Below are 15,317 nucleotides of genomic sequence, written 5' to 3'. Positions count from 1 at the left end.
AGTGACCAGAATGAGGACATTACTATGAGAAGGTGACCAGGATGGGGACATTGCTACAAGAAGGTGACCAGGATGGGGACATTGCTACAAGAAGGTGACCAGGATGGGGACATTGCAACAAGAAGGTGACCAAGATAAGAACATTGCTACAAGAATTTGATCAGGATGGGGACATTGCTACAAGAAGATGACCAGGACAGGGACAGTACTACAAGAAGGTGACCAGGATGAGGACATTACTACAAGAAGGTGACCAGAAAGGGGACATTACTACAAGAAGGTGACCAGGATGGGGAAATTGCAACATGAAGGTGACCAGGATGGGGACATTGCTATGAGAAGTGTTACAGGTCCGGGTGGTGGAAGCTCTGTGCTTCGGTGCAAGGAGGGACCAGAGGGGCGTGACTAAGTGCCTACTCGGCCTGACCAAGGTCACATGGCGGCTCAGTCGACTCCGTGAACCAGGGAGGGACCAGGCAGGTGAACCAGGTGCCACTCTGTGTGAGAGCAGGTGACTCCCACGGGTCAGATGGCAGGAACTGACCGGTACAGCGGATGAGCACGGCAGGAAGGCTGACGGGTGGTTGGGGTCATAGGCGGATTATAATGAGGGCAATCTGGGCGACCGCCCGGGGCCCCGAGCCTGCAGGGGGCCCGCGGCTCCAGGCGGGGTGTCTAATGCCAGATTGCCCTCATTATATGTGCGGGCCGCCACGGCACATAGCGGTAGCAGTGGCGGGAGGGGGGGCCCGGAGCGCTCGCCCAGCAGCAGCCGCCGCTACTTCTTCATCGGCCGGGCCAGCACTGCAGCAGTTAACTTCCCTGTGCTGGCCCGGCTGCATCACTGCTAGGAGACACGGCCCTGTGCGCGGCTGTGTCTCCTAGCTGTGACGTCACGCAGTGCGCCCCGGCCTGCAGTGCTGCATCGGAAAAGAGAGAGAGCAGGCAGGAGGAATGGAGCCGGGGGATGGTGAGTGTGTGTGTATGGGCAGATGTGTGTATATATGTGTGTGTGTGGGGGGGGGGGTGTGGGTGTGTGGGTGGGCAGGTGTGTGTGTGCATATGTGTGTGTATATATATATGTGTGTGTGTGTGTGGGCAGGTGTGTGTGTGTGTGGGCAGGTGTGTGTGTGGGGGGGCAGGTGTGTGTGTGTTTGTGGGCAGGTGTCTGTGTGGGCAGGTGTGTGTGGGCAGGTGTGTGTGTGTATATATGTGTGTGTGTGTGGGCAGGTGTGTGTGTGTTTGGGCAGGTGTGTGTGTATGTGGGCAGGTGTGTGTGTGTGTTTGTGGGCAGGTGTGTGGGCAGGTGTGTGTGGGCAGGTGTGTGTGTGTGTGTGGGCAGGTGTGTGTGGGCAGGTGTGTGTGTGTGGGCAGGTGTGTGTGTGTGTGGGCAGGTGTGTGTGTGGGCAGGTGTGTGTGTGTGTGTGGGCAGGTGTGTGTGGGCAGGTGTGTGTGTGTGGGCAGGTGGGTGTGTGTGTGGGCAGGTGTGTGTGTGGGCAGGTGTGTGGGCAGGTGTGTGGGCAGGTGTGTGGGCAGGTGTGTGTGTGTGTGGGCAGGTGTGTGTGTGTGTGTGGGCAGGTGTGTGTGTGTGAGGGCAGGTGTGTGTGTGTGTGTGTATGTGGGCAGGTGTGTGTGTGTGTGTGTGTGTGTGTGGGCAGGTGTGTGTGTGTGTGGGCAGGTGTGTGTGTGGGGGGGCAGGTGTGTGTGTGTTTGTGGGCAGGTGTCTGTGTGGGCAGGTGTGTGTGGGCAGGTGTGTGTGTGTATATATGTGTGTGTGTGTGGGCAGGTGTGTGTGTGTTTGGGCAGGTGTGTGTGTATGTGGGCAGGTGTGTGTGTGTGTTTGTGGGCAGGTGTGTGGGCAGGTGTGTGTGGGCAGGTGTGTGTGTGTGTGTGGGCAGGTGTGTGTGGGCAGGTGTGTGTGTGTGGGCAGGTGTGTGTGTGTGTGGGCAGGTGTGTGTGTGGGCAGGTGTGTGTGTGTGTGTGGGCAGGTGTGTGTGGGCAGGTGTGTGTGTGTGGGCAGGTGTGTGTGTGTGTGGGCAGGTGTGTGTGTGGGCAGGTGTGTGGGCAGGTGTGTGGGCAGGTGTGTGGGCAGGTGTGTGTGTGTGAGGGCAGGTGTGTGTGTGTGTGTGGGCAGGTGTGTGTGTGTGAGGGCAGGTGTGTGTGTGTGTGTGTATGTGGGCAGGTGTGTGTGTGTGTGTGTGTGTGTGTGGGCAGGTTAGAAAGTCTTGCCTTGTTGGACACTACACCTGACTTGAGGCCACCACCTCTTGGTTGTCCAATGTTCTTGCTTCTCTAGGGCTCTTCTCAGATATTCATTATACCAGCTCCCCAGAATACCAAAGCTAGGGTGGGTGACCGCGAGCCCTGGTGGTGGTCATAACTGCGGCCACCCAGGGGCAATACTGCATAACAACAATCCCCTGAGGTGGTGTAGGATGTAAGGACCTATTCACACTACATTCAGTGCTGCATTCAGGTCTTTACACAAGGCTTACAACTGAATCCCTGAAATTCAGGATTGTGCTGTCTGAAATGAGACATCTGAAAGCAGAGCAAATGGAGCCTAAAGATTCAGACTTTAGCCTTGGTTTGCCTTTGTTCAAATCAATGGCTATGTCAAGGCCCATCTGAATGCCATTTTTCAGGGATTTAGATAGAAGCCTGGAAAGAGGAGATGAATGCATTGCAAAATTCAGTGTGAATAGGCCCTTATATCTGGAGTCTTGAAATTGATGCCACATGCATTTTACTTGTTTTTAACTTAAAAAAAAACACACACACACACACACTATACATACACACACACACACTATACATACACACACACAGATGTGTGTGTGTGTGTGGGCAGGTGTGTGTGTGTGGGCAGGTGTGTGTGTGTGGGCAGGTGTGTGTGTGTGTGGGCAGATGTCATTGTGTGATGTCTGTTTGTATGTATTTTTGTGTTTCAAATGTGTTTATGCGTGTCTGTATATGTTTGTGTGTGTGTATGACTGCATGATTCCTCCTGCTGAGTATAGTTGGCGCCGTGCGGCCTCCTGATGTCTCTGGGGGGGCGCCGTGCGGCCTCCCGCTGTGTATAGATGGCTACGTGCGGCCCCCCGCTGTGTATAGATGGCTACGTGCGGCCCCCCGCTGTGTATAGACGGCGCCGTGCGGCCCCCCGCTGTGTATAGATGGCTACGTGCACCCGCCGCTGTGTATAGATGGCTATGTGCGGCCCCCCGCTGAATATAGATGTCGGCGTGCAGCCTCCTGCTGTGTATAGATGGCTACGTGCGGCCTCCTGCTGAGTATAGATGGCGCTGTGCGGCCTCCTGCTGTCTCTGGGGGGAGCGCCGTGCGGCATCTATACTCAGCAGGAGGCCGCACGTAGCCATCTATACACAGCGGGAGGCCGCATGGCGCCATCTATACACAGCGGGAGGCCGCACGGAGCCATCTATACACAGCGGGAGTCTCAGTGCTTTGCAAGAGCAGTCAATAAATTCTGCTTGACTAATTCTGAGCACCATAAAGTCTGGCTCGCTTCTAACCTGCTGTCTTCATTTTCAGCTTGCTGAATTCTAACTCATTTACTGTCATTCGAGACGATGCCTTTGCTGGTCTCTTTCACTTTGAATACCTGTAAGTGCTCCACGTAATGTCATATTTTTGATTCTGTTCTTCTTCATCTTTTGGCATGTGCAATTGTATGAGAATGTATTCATATGAATTTATGACCTACTTAAACCTTTGAGGACCTTAAATTTTATTCAATCAAATTTTTTTCCAGTTTAAAACTATGGGGCTGCAAACATAAATACGAAAAAAATAATTCAATTAGTGCTTTTTGTGTTCATTTAATTTTTATTTGAAGTCCATTTTTTTTTATATACCTTGAAATTAAGCCCTACCCCATGGAATGAAGCCCTACCTACATGACATCTGAGAGCTACATGGATCCCGCTTGTGAGGTGCCTGTCCGTCACTACTATTCAGTTTTAGGGTCCACTCACTAAGCCATATATTCTCTCATGCAAGAGAATAGGGCCAATTATGCTAATGACACTCGGCTCAAACTCTGTCAGAGCTTCAACTGAGTGTGATCCGATTCTCTCGCAGCACAGATATGGAGAAGATGGAGAACTTAATTTCTCCATCTTCTCCATAGTCTCTGTGAGTGTTCATCGGACTGCACTTGGATGACATCCGAGTGCAGTCCAATGTTTTACGTGCACCCATAGACTTGTATGGGTGCACATGGTCCGAATATCGAATGAGATTATTTTCTCATGCCAATAATCGCACTGTCCCATAGTATAACATAGGGCCGAGTCCTATCCGATAAAACATCACATAGCATTCGGCCGTGTTATACGACAGTGTGAGCGAGTCCTTAGAGTCAAGGAATATTTACATGCAGATGATGATATTACTCTCCAAGTGTATATTTTTTTAGGCGAGTTCATAGTAAATGCTTTGCCTTTTTGACATGTGATCAACTAAAGAACAAGAAAGATTTAGGACCTCCCCTATAGAGAAACGGAAAATAGTTTGGAGAACTTGCATGTCCTTTTTTATTTATTATGAGAAAATCATAAAAGATCCCGTTTTTTAACCATGCTGTGACTTTCTGCTGAGGGAGAGGGAGAGAGCTGCCCTATTCAGAGTCTGTAATAAGACTGTAATAAAACCTGCTGACAAAAGTGTTGAAGATACAGTCTAATGTGAATTAACAATGAAAAAAAGATAATTTCACAAATGGCTTGTATTTTTTTTAATACAAACTTTTTTGTGTTTACAGCTCCTTTAAAGGGAATCTGTCATCAGGTTTTTGGCACCTAATCTGAGAGCAGCATAATGTAGGGTTAGAGGCACTGATTCCAGTAATGTGTCACTTACTGGGCTGCTTAGTGTTGTTTTGATAAAATCATTGATTTGTCAGAAGGTAATTATCACTAGATGACTAGTAAGTTCTGTAGGACCCCACCCCCATCACTGATCAGTAGATTTCTGTGTACACTGAGCATGGGCAGAAAGCTGCCAATCAGTGGTGTGGGCGGGGCTATACAGAGCGCAGCATTCAGAGAGCTGCTAGATCTGCAGCAGATAAAACGGTGATTTTCTCAAAATGACAACAAGCAGCTGAAAAAGTGACACATCGCTGGAATCAGGGTATCTGCCCCAATATTGTGCTGCTCTCAGATGAGGCAGCACAATTAATATTGTGCCAAATTAATTTCCCGTGAACTATCACATGATCTATCACAGGGGATCATGTGACATGTCACGTGATAAATCAGGTGTGGGGGGGGGGGGGTGCGCCTTCTAAACTGCCCGGGGCCCTTGCTACTCTTAATCCACCCCTGGTTGGGGTAGATAAGCAGGCTGGTTCGGCAGATAGCCAGACGGGTGCTCTGGGTAAGCAGGCTGGCGGGCACGACAGGTAACAGGCAGGTGCTCCAGGTAGGCAGGCTGGTGGGCACGGCAGGTTACAGGCAGGTGCTCCAGGTAGGCAGGCTGGCGGGCACAACAGGTAACAGACAGGTGATCCAGGTAAAGAGGCTGGCGGGCACAACAGGTAACAGACAGGTGGTCCAGGTAAGCAGGCTGGTGGGCACGCAGGTTACAGGCAGGTGCTCGAGGAAGGCTGGCTGGCAGGTACAACTGTAGACAGACTGGAGGACAGAACTGTTAGACAGGCTGGCAGGCTGGACTGACAGACAGACTGGCAGTCGGGACTGACAGGCAGCGGGACCTGAGGGCTGGAGCAAGTGTTAGCACACGGAGCAACAATCTTGCACAGGCACCTCCATTTTGGAGGAGGTGCCTTATATAGGGGAAGTCCTCCGGCCATTGGCCGGGGACTCTATAGGACGGTGCGCGCAGACCCTTTAAGAGGGAGAGAGCGCGCGCGCCCTAAGCACAGTGCCCGAGAAGCTGAGCGCAGTGCCCGTCACAGCAGCAGGGGAGCAGGAAGACGCCGGACCTGGACCGCGGCGGTGAGGGGAACGGCCTCTATGCCCGGCAGGAGGCAGAGACGCCGATGCTACAAGAAGGTGACCAGGATGGGGACATTACTACAAGAAGCTGACAAGGATGGGGACATTACCACATGAAGATGACCAGGATGGTAATATTACTACAAGAAGGTGACCAGGATGTGGACATTACTACAAGAAGGTGACCATGATGGGGACATAACTACAAGAAGGTGACCAGGATGGGGATATTGCTATAACGTGGTGACAAGGATAGGGACATTGCAACAAGAAACTGACCAGGATGGGCACATTACAACAAGAAGATGACCAGGATGGGGACATTGCTACAAAAAGGTGCCCAGGATGGGGACATTACTACAAGAAGGTGACCAGAATGGGGACATTACTACAAGAAGGTGACCAGGATGGGGACATTACTACAAGAAGGTAACCAGGATGAGAATATTGCTATACAAAGGTGACCAGCTATAAAATTGTACCGTCCATAACTCATACAATGAATGGCATTTAAAAAAATCTAAAAATGATCAAAAATGGAAAAAATGCTATCATTAAAAATGTAATCTCATCTTGCAAACAATTGGGGCCCATCAAATTAAATTTTTTTCTATGTGCGGCCCATATACCCAGCTGAGTTTAAGACCCCTGATCAAGCAAAATATAATACTATTTAATCTATAAAGTAAACGCCTTATAGAAAAAAGATCAAAAGGTCATATATACAATACATATATTGTATACAAATGTACATGACCGCCATCTTGTGGTCATCTTTCAGACTACACAAGAACCCCTGGACCTGATCATTTATATTACTGTTCTTTGGTCTCTCAAACTGAAGTGTTTCATGTATGCATTTATTTTATCATGCCAACTTCATTGGATGAGTTCTGAGAAATTACTGCATGCAACAAAACTCTGACTTTGTCCCTTTCCTCAATCGTTCCTGTGCAGCTGAACTGGAAGCAAAGAATTAAAGATGACTTGACAGCTGCCCCAAACATGTATTTGTTTGCTTGCTAAAAACACTTCTGTTCTCCTGAATCAGGAGCTCTTCTCTTTTTTCTATGCCTTTCTGTTCCTGAGATATGGCCCCCACTTACCTGTATATAAATGTAGTCTTTTCACCAACTGGGTTTGGTCATCAAGAAGAAGGCAACACCAGATTCAGGAAAACAACGGCATTTACACCAGGTAAAAAAAAACCAAACCCAAACATAATTATGGCAGTTGACAGATTTTCTTTAAGGCTGAGTGCCCACGATGCAACCGGCATGGATATATATAGTGTGACCAAGTAATAGTTAAAAAAAAGAATAAGAATGGTAAAAAATAAAAAATATACTTACCTTCCGATGACCCCAGGTCTTTTCTCCCCTGCGTCCGGTCTCTTGTACTGCTCGCAGTGGTGTGAAAGGGCCTTTCATAACGTCATGACGTCATTTAGTCATGTGACAGGTCACGCGACCGCCGACGTCAGCGGTCACGTGACCTGTCACATGACTAAATGACGTCATGGAAGGTCCTTTTAGACCATCGCGAGCCACCCAACACACCGGACGCATCGCTGAGGAGACCGGGGGACATCGTAAGGTAAGTATAATCTTTATTTTTTATTTTAAATTCTTTTTTTAACAGGTTCTATGGTACCCGAGTCTGGAGGAGAGTCTCCTCTTCTCCAGACCATTCGCACATTGAATCGCTTAATATCCAAATGTGCACATGTGGCCATGCGGATATTAAGCAATTCAATGCAAGTCAATGGCGGCAATTACGCTGCGTGTCCGCAAAATTAATGGACATGCTGTGTATTTTTCCGCAATGATAATCCGCAGCGGAAATTTCCGCAGCATGTGCACAGCACCTGCAATTTATCATTGGGGACCATGGGGCACGTATTACCAAGCGTTTTTTAAGTGTTTTTGCTGCGGAAATTCCGAGGCAAAAACGCTTGAAAACGCATAGTGGGCACGCAGCCTAAGACTGTCCCTGCTGCCAACTCATTAGTTACACCTAATGCAGTAAACTCAGACATTCCCTCTAGTGGTGATTGCAGTTTGTTAATGTTATTTTTTATAAATCTAGGTCTAAGAGGGGGATTTACTGCTCATAAGAAAAAATGACTTGGTGACAAAAGCGAACTTGATACCTAAAGTGTAATAGTGCTACATGTTAAAAGTTTGATTAAGGTACTCCTAATTACATCTCTCAAAAAATAATTATTTAGGGGTCCTATCAATATTTGGCTTACTTAAAGTATTTAAATTGTATTTTTATTTAGCAGAGCAAGAATAACTTACTGTTAAAATCTATGGAATCTAAAACATTAAAAGTGGAAAACATCTCATATTCATAGTAATACTACATAAATTAAAGTGATTAGTTATCATAAGTCGACCACTACCTGTGGTCAACTGCTGGCCAAAAACAGAACACAATACATACAGAGCAAAGGAAGTTTCTAAATAAGAGTATTCATTTTGTGCTAGTTCATATTTATTCCTGATGAAAAGGGGACTGGTGCGGCCATGGGAGCTAAATGTACCCTCAGTTAGGCTAATCTGTTTATGGCTTTGTCTGAGTCGACATTTGTCTATTAACAGTACTATTTTTGTGATCCAATATTCACCTATTGTCTCTATATTTATATATGTCTATACATTTTGCATTATCATTTTTGTACATTTTTTAATTGACTAATAAACTTTAACGTTTTTATGCCATCTATACTCATTTTCGCGGTTTTTCATTTTACTACCTGAGTAGGCAATGCTTTACTCATGATTATGAGTGGTGAACTGGTTTGTGTTGTCACCACTGACTCGTGAGTTCTCTGATATGTTGGCCCAAGTGTTTTCTATTACTTACCTCTGTGTTTTCACAGCTCTTCCTAGGCTGGCTATGGATTTTCGTGCTCGAGACCACACATGGCTCGCCTAAATGAATGACATATCGGGTGATACATTGGATCCTAACGATGGTGGAACAGGGGCACAACAGGGCACGCGGGAAAATATAGTGAAGCTGAAGGGTCTTCTCAGGCGCAGGACGCGTACATGGTGGAACAGAGCCTTTCTCATTAAATATATTGAAAAATCCCTCATCCCTAGAGGGTTACGGATCCATATTTTCCCATGCTTTCCGATTATGGATGAGACATTCAAAACTAAATGGGAGGATCTGGCGAATACTTGTTCTGTTGGATTTCTGACCCTCTTACGGGACTTGAATGAGACCTCCCTCGGAGTAATGGAGTCAGAAATCGAGCTGATTCAGACTCAATTACAGAAGGAACTGGATCCAGTTAAGCTCAAACAACTTAATGACGAGGTGGACCTTGAGTGCCAGAGATGGGTCAAGGAGATTCACACTAATAAATTACAAAACTACGTCGTGATATCAACGATAAGCAAACCGGATCTGTATATAGATGGCGCAACATGAACGCCAGATCTCGGTCGAGATCCCGTCAGAACCACCCCTCGCGCTCCAGGTCCACCTTATTTGCCTCGTCTTTATCCACTGATGATCAATCCTCTGCGGGGAAATTGGACGCTGGCCATGGTTTGGAGGCTCCATCTACGTCACAGATTCAGACTAGACCCACTCATAAGAAAAAACGCACTATCCCTTTCCAGGTGGGTGACCCTCCGGGGGGGCTCCGTATTGTCAATCTATCTTCTCATACTCTCACTCGGGCACAGATGGAGGTCCTTGGTTTTGGGCTTTCTTTCTCACCAACTAATGGGTTTTTTACAGCCCTGAAGGACCTCCATCTGTTTGCCCGTAAACTTATCCTGAAAAAATTACATTTCAGAGCATCTGGTGAGGGGACCTCTGTGACTGCGGCGGAGAGGGAGGCCCTGGCCAACTTAGAGGACCTCCTTCTGGAGCAGGAGCAACCATCGACAGGTGGGTCATTACAAACGAGACACCCCAGGTCCACAAGATTCCCTCCCTTGTCCCTGAGCCCGGCGACAGAATTGTTTGTGCGTCTGGTGTCGAATGATTTGAAACGCCTCCCTACACGGAGACGTCATGACAATCTCTCCTACTCGCAGCGCACGGCTCTTCGGGAATTACAATCACTTCCCGATATTGTCATTAAGCCAGCGGACAAGGGAGGCAATGTTGTTCTTTGGCCCTGCTCCTTATACGAGAGGGAGGCCCTAAGCCAACTTAGAGATACCCAAACGTACACTAGGTTGACATACAATCCCACGGCCTCCTTCTCCGACGCACTCCAGGGTATTTTAGGTCGAGCCTGTGACCGGGGTCTGATTGATAGAAGGACCGTCGAGGCACTTACCATCCGCTTCCCTAAAACGGCTACTTTCTATCTTCTTCCGAAAATCCATAAGGACGCCGTCAACCCCCCGGGACGTCCGATTGTGTCGGGGCTGGAGGGTCTATGTGGCCCCATATGTAAATACATTGATAACCACCTTCAACCGCTAGTCGAGACCCTCCCGTCTTATATTAAAGACACGACGGACATCCTGATTCGGGTTGACGGCGTCCTCCTTACTCATGATACCCTCCTTGTCACAGCCGACGTCGAAAGCCTGTATACATGCATTAATCATAGTCTGGGTTTGGAGGCGGCCCGCCTCTTCCTGGGCGGTTCCGATCTGGACGGCCCCTCGAGAGATTTCATCCTCGAGCTCCTTGAATTTGTCCTCTGCCATAACTATTTTCTGTTTAAGGATAGGGTGTATCTTCAGACCCGCGGCACGGCAATGGGGGCGGCCTGTGCCCCCTAATACGCCAACCTCTTCCTGGGCGCATGGGAGAGGGATATCTTTGGCGATGAGTGGATACGGGGCGTGGACCATGTCGTGTCGTGGATGAGATACATAGACGATATTCTATTTTTCTGGCAGGGGACTGTCGGGGAGCTCGAGGACTTTATGGCTGTATTGAATTCAAACAACCGTGCAGTGAGGCTTTCCTATAAGTACAGTTCTAGACAGATCGATTTTTTGGACATTACTTTAGAAGTGGATGCTGAATGTCGTGTCCAAACCGATCTGTTTAGGAAACCCACTGCTGTGAATTCCCTCATCCAAGCTACATCTGCACATGACTCTTCTACTATCAGGGCCGTCCCGATCGGGCAGTTTCTCAGGGTGAGGTGGATCTGCTCGACCAATCTCAGATTTGAGAAGCGTGCTTCGGATTTAGCCGAACATTTCAAATGCAGGGGGTACAGCAATCGATGTGTCGGCCGTGGCTACAGGAGGGCGCGGAATACCCCCCGTGATCACCTCATCTATCCCCCTCCCTCTGATGGACGAAAAGGTTCGGAGAGGATCCACTTCATCTCCACATTCAACTCTGAGTGGTGTGGGGTGCGGCGCATCCTCTCCCGACATTGGGATATATTGGGTACGGAGCCCTCCCTGAGGGAATATATTGGGGAGTCTCCATGCATGACACCTCGAAGATCCAACACCCTAGCTGATCTTCTGGTTTCCAGTCACTACCTTCCTTCGGGGAGAAACCCGTTTGGCTCCCGTGGTCCCACCTTGGGGACCTTTCCTTGCGGCCATTGTGCCGCCTGCACTAATATCCCACGCACTACCATGTTCGCGAACTCTGATGGCTCCCGTAACTTTAACATCCGCCACCATATTTCTTGTAGCACTACACATGTGATCTACCATGCTACATGTGGCTGCGGACTTATCTATGTAGGTCTTACATCTAGGGAGCTGAGAGTCAGAGTTCGCGAACATGTTAGGGACATTATTGCGGCTAGGGCGACCCCTGATCCCCGGGAGCTCAAGATCTTGCCACGACATTTTAAATCTGCCCATAACTGTGACCCTCGATCTTTGAGGGTTTGTGGCATTGACGTGGTGCATATGGGCTCCCGGGAAGGGAACGCCAAACGCCTTTTGGCGCAAAAGGAAGCCAGGTGGATCATGAACATCTTGGTTTCTCCTCATTCTTATGATTTTTCCTTATTTTTTCTAACTACTTTAGTTTTGAATAGATGTTCATTTATCCTTGTGGAGTCAATCCATTTGGGTAATTTACGTTTTCTATGCTCTGGTCTTCACGTGTTCGTTTTCTGCGCCTGACTTGACCCTGAGCTATGCTTCGCTCCCGGTGCCCTGGGGCATCCTTCCTTTCCCCCTAGAGGTTTATTCCTAGGGGCTAAATATCCTCCTTTTTGGTTTTATTCAATTTTTAATTGTCCGTGTGATCTGTTATTTATTTTTGCTTTTGTCTCTATGTTTAGATCTCCTGACTGTTATCTTCAGCACCTTATATATCTCTGATGGGATCAGCCGCTCTGCATATTATCTTCATATGATGACGGAATGGGAATTGAGTATTTCCCTCAAGAAGATTGTTACATATTACTCTCTTGAAATGTATGGGGGGGGAATTAGTTTCTCTCTATATATAAATCTCATGTTCATTTATATTTGATTTTGTATTTTGTTCTATTTATATGTATTGTAACCACTCTTCTTACTATTGATTCCTGTCTCTATATTTCCCTTTCCTTCTTTTCTATGCTTCTTGGCTATTCTTTCTCTCCCCCTCTTTTTTCTTTAATACTGGTCGCATTATGGATATCCTATAAACTCGTAAGGGACACACTGTGGCGCTGTGGCGATGGCCGGCGGTGCGCATGCGCTGGGTAATCGCAGCCGGCACCCGCGAGTGTCCATCTCCATGGCAACGTCGCACCCCCGGATGTTGTCAGTTGACACTTCCGGCATGTGCGCATGCTATGATGGATGACGCGCGACTGCTGTTACCGCTGTGACCCCGGCGCATGCGCCGTAACGGCCGGCCCTCGTCACAGCTACATGAAAGAGATCACATGATCGCTCACGTGTAAGGTCCTATATATCTAGGTCCTTATCTACTACATACTACGTGCCTCTTGATAAAGCTAAACGCGAAACGCGCGTCGAGGCCCCTGGTGGATGTCTACTGTTTGCCTCCCTGTGCCCTATACATCTGTGAGAGCTATCAATCAGCTTGGTGAGTGCCCTGATTCACTTTCAACTCCGGTACCTCGGAATTACATGTAAGGGGTATTATACTCCAGTTACCTGATTGTGACTATATGCTCTCCCTCTGATTCCACCTTTCTTATGCTCTCTCTTCTGCTTTATCCCTTTTTCTCTTTTCTCCCTCTCTCCCCCTGTGGACTTTATCTGCACACAGTGCACTTTGTAATACAGCCTTACGAGGGGTTTTGAAGATGTTATGGGGGTTTTCTTTTCCTTGTGATCCAATATTCACCTATTGTCTCTATATTTATATATGTCTATACATTTTGCATTATCATTTTTGTACATTTTTTAATTGACTAATAAACTTTAACGTTTTTATGCCATCTATACTCATTTTCGCGGTTTTTCAAAATTAATGGACATGCTGTGTATTTTTCCGCAATGATAATCCGCAGCGGAAATTTCCGCAGCATGTGCACAGCACATGCAAATTATCATTGGGGACCATGGGGCACGTACTACCAAGCGTTTTTTAAGTGTTTTTGCTGCGGAAATTCCGAGGCAAAAACGCTTGAAAACGCATAGTGGGCACGCAGCCTAAGACTGTCCCTGCTGTCAACTCATTAGTTACACCTAATGCAGTAAACTCAGACATTCCCTCTAGTGGTGATTGCAGTTTGTTAATGTTATTTTTTATAAATCTAGGTCTAAGAGGGGGATTTACTGCTCATAAGAAAAAATGACTTGGTGACAAAAGCGAACTTGATACCTAAAGTGTAATAGTGCTACATGTTAAAAGTTTAATTAAGGTACTCCTAATTACATCTCTCAAAAAATAATTATTTAGGGGTCCTATCAATATTTGGCTTACTTAAAGTATTTAAATTGTATTTTTATTTAGCAGAGCAAGAATAACTTACTGTTAAAATCTATGGAATCTAAAACATTAAAAGTGGAAAACATCTCATATTCATAGTAATACTACATAAATTAAAGTGATTAGTTATCATAAGTCGACCACTACCTGTGGTCAACTGCTGGCCAAAAACAGAACACAATACATACAGAGCAAAGGAAGTTTCTAAATAAGAGTATTCATTTTGTGCTAGTTCATATTTATTCCTGATGAAAAGGGGACTGGTGCGGCCATGGGAGCTAAATGTACCCTCAGTTAGGCTAATCTGTTTATGGCTTTGTCTGAGTCGACATTTGTCTATTAACAGTACTATTTTTGTAATTCGTTTGGTGGTGTCACATACACCAAAGTTTTGTTCCAAAGAAATAGAAACTGCTTGGAGTAACTGTGGGCGAATCTCACCCCCATTGCCATACCTGTCATCTGCACAGTCCTTTTATGGACTTGACTATCTTCATGAATAATGGGAGGATACTATACCAATACCTATTTCACAATAGTTTTCTGTTGTAGAATTTTAGAAAGAAACAGTTTTTATTTTGTCCTTTAGGTGAATAATATCCCCAAAACAATTACTTAGAATTCAAAAGAATTTCACCCTTGAGCCTGACTATAATGAACAAAGACAAATTCTGATGAAAAGATTTGAAATAAGAAATTACCCTAGTGAGGAATTGGATAAGGACAGTAAAATAAAGGGATAGGGATAAGTGAGTAAAATAAAACAGGGAAAACGTGTTGGAGATGTAGAGATGTCAAACAAAAAGCACAGAAATGGTTCATTTGTTACCTATTTCATTACTAATGTTTTGGGAGACATAAATATAATTAGGAAAGTACCGTAGTTAAAAAAATGCCTATTTTTATATGCAATAGAAATCAAGCCTCATTACTTCCAGGGAACTGGTGGTGATTTTTAGATACCCTTGCACAATAGAAGACCACCTAGTGCAGATTTGTGTACATGTAAGTAAAATGGATAGCATCAACTTATTAAGTGAGCATGTGATGCAAAGCCTGTAAAACATTAAATCTGAAAAAGCAGGATTGTTGCAAAACAGGAACAACATAAAATATATGAAATATAGGATAGAATAGATACCAATAATGTTGTCTATTTACTATAGTGTATTTGCGGCCACCAGAACATGAGATGTACAGGCTGTAAGCTGAAAACTAGATTAAACTAACATATTAGAAATATTAGAAACAAAGTGCTTCCACAAAGTATATCAGCTCCCTTTCAGTACCATCATTGTGGTTATCTGAAAGATCTCAAAGCAACGGGGATTTGCCTGCTAAAAACGGATTAGAGGCAATGCCATTAGGGCTCTATCACAGAAAAAAAACAGAGTACATTTTTAAGCTGAACACTATTACCTAATGGCCAGCATATAAAACTTGATATAAATTGCTTTACTGTGAAATAAGTAT

Source organism: Phyllobates terribilis, unplaced genomic scaffold, assembly GCF_046119375.1.
Source record: "Phyllobates terribilis strain yellow unplaced genomic scaffold, ASM4611937v1 Scaffold_2__4_contigs__length_985480577, whole genome shotgun sequence".
Taxonomy (NCBI): domain Eukaryota; kingdom Metazoa; phylum Chordata; class Amphibia; order Anura; family Dendrobatidae; genus Phyllobates; species Phyllobates terribilis.
This window is presented reverse-complemented; position numbering follows the sequence as displayed.